This window comes from Coenobita brevimanus, chromosome 31, assembly GCF_032717465.1.
Source record: "Coenobita brevimanus isolate Jiangsu-jjx chromosome 31, ASM3271746v2, whole genome shotgun sequence".
Classification (NCBI taxonomy): Eukaryota; Metazoa; Arthropoda; class Malacostraca; order Decapoda; family Coenobitidae; genus Coenobita; species Coenobita brevimanus.
The window spans coordinates 702,501-705,000 of record NC_136984.1 but is presented as its reverse complement, the minus strand read 5'-3'; the positions used below and the strand labels follow the sequence as shown (position 1 = coordinate 705,000).

Sequence of the window (2,500 nt, the reverse complement as noted above, 5' to 3'; positions counted from 1 at the left end):
CACTCACACACTCTCCTCGTCAGTCTCTCACTCTCCATCCTCTCCACATCCTCAGTCACACTTAACGGCAGTTTTTTCAGGCAGGTCAACTCTGGAACTGTCTCCCTCTGTCCGTATTTCTTACTTCCTATGATCTCCAGTCTTTCAAACGCAGTGTGTCCAGGCATCTCGAAATGAACGGATCTTGAATTTGGCTCTCTTTTGTATTGTTTTTGTTTTTTCTTGGAAGGAACGGTTTGCGGGCTCCTGGCCTTGGGTTCCTTCTTCCTTGCATTAAAAAAAAAAGGTAGTTAGGATGCTTACAAACACCTCTTCCTTACTGGTTTATTTCTGACTGGGGGTTGGGTTGGGATGGGTTGGGTTGGGTTGGGTTGGGTTGGTTTAGAGACGAATGTGATGATTTTAAAGTGATATTCTTGTGTGGTTAGGAAGCTTAACACCTCTTCTTTACTGGTTTATTTCTGATTGCTTTGGGTTGGGTTGGGTTGGGTTGGGCTGGGTTGGGTTGGGCTGGGTTGGGTTGGGTTGGGTTAGGCTGGTTTAGAGACAGATGTGATAGGTATAAGGTGATATTATTGTGTGGTTAGGAAGCTTAACACCTCTTCCTTACCGGTTTTATTTCTGTAATGACATGCAGGTCATTATAAATCTGTGAATTTTAAATACCACAGTGTACTTAAAAATAAAATACAACCAGACCCAACAAACCTCGCCTGACAGCAGTTATTTTATTGCTGTTAAATACTGAATCGATACTGCCATTTACTGTCAGTGTCTGTCCTCCTCTCTTCCTATTTCTCCCATCTTTCCTGTCACTTCTTATTGCTTTTCTTTCCTTTACAGGTGGCTTTACATTGAGTGACAAGCCTAATGGTTTCCTGTAAGCCAAGAAACCATTTACAACGCTGGGTGGTAACCATATAACCAAACCATACGTGCTCCCTACGTGTCAACAAGTGGGTTGGTGGAGGGTTAGTGCCCCTCCCTGTAAAACAAGTAACTCAAAGACAAACGGCCATCCCTTACGGGATTATGGCGTCTAGCAATAGATAGATAGATAGATAGATAGGAGGACAGGCACAGAAAAAGAATGATAAAGGCTAAGGAAGAAGTAGGCAGCACTACATCGAGTGAGTGGACTTCCTATATCTTCATAAAAGTAAATCTCTCTCTTCAGTCAGTTTCGTGCAATAGGTCACTTAAGGTCAAAGGTCATGGTGTCAAACGAATGGCCATATCACGAGTTCCTGTATGTTGACTATAGCAATTAACTCTATCTTAACTCTTTTCAGGTTATAGGCCTCTGAAAATACGTGACCTTGATTTTGACCTTATAAAGTCACTTAAGGTCAAAGGTCATGGTGTCAAATAGAAGTCCATACTAAGAGTTCCTGTGTGTTGACTATAGCAATTATCTCTACCTTAACTGGTTTCAAGTTATAGCCCTTTGAAAATACGTGACCTTGATTCTGACCCTTCAAGGTCATGTGATTCCCACCAAAATTTAACCCTTTTTCTTTCGGGACCAATGGCAACAATTCCTGAACGTTTCCTGTGATTTCCTTCAGCCGTTTTTCCATAATGTTGCTCACAAACACGGAAACAAACACTCAAACTCAAAAACAAACAAACTCATTCAAAAACAATACCTCACATTCTTCCTTGCGTAAACAAAAAGTACAAGGGCCATATTAACTGCTGAGGTTGAGGAGAGGGAGGGGGAGGCCGAGGATGAGATGGAGGGATGGGGTGGAGAGGATGGAGAATGAGAGACTGACGAGGAGAGTGTATGTGAGTGAGGTGGAAGAGGAAGGGGGAGGCCAAGGATGAGATGGAGGGATGGAGTGGAGAGGATGGAGAATGAGAGACTGACGAGGAGAGTGTGAGTGAGGTGGAAGGGGGGAGAGGGAGGGGGAGGCCAAGGATGAGATGGAGGGATGGAGTGGAGAGGATGGAGAATGAGAGACTGACGAGGAGAGTGTGAGTGAGGTGGAAGGGGGGAGAGGGAGGGGGAGACCAAGGATGAGATGGAGGGATGGAGTGGAGAGGATGGAGAGTGAGAGACTGACGAGGAGAGTGTGTGAGGTGGAAGGGGGGAGAGGGAGGGGGAGGCCAAGGATGAGATGGAGGGATGGGGTGGAGAGGATGGAGAATGAGAGACTGACGAGGAGAGTGTATGTGAGTGAGGTGGAAGGGGGGAGAGGGAGGGGGAGACCAAGGATGAGATGGAGGGATGGGGTGGAGAGGATGGAGAATGAGAGACTGACGAGGAGAGTGTATGTGAGTGAGGTGGAAGAGGGAGGGGGAGGCCAAGGATGAGATGGAGGGATGGAATGGAGAGGATGGAGAGTGAGAGACTGACGAGGAGAGTATGAGTGAGGTGGAAGGGGGGAGAGGGAGGGGGAGGCCAAGGATGAGATGGAGGGATGGAGTGGAGAGGATGGAGAATGAGAGACTGACGAGGAGAGTGTATGTGAGTGAGGCGAAGGGGGGGAGAGGG

General features: G+C 46.9%; 1 protein-coding gene across 1 annotated transcript in view; it reads right to left on the bottom strand.

Moving 5' to 3' along the window:
- Nucleotides 1-2,500, bottom strand: part of mv (lysosomal-trafficking regulator mauve) — a 105,406-nt gene that overhangs the window by 57,622 nt on the left and 45,284 nt on the right. The window lies entirely within an intron of this gene.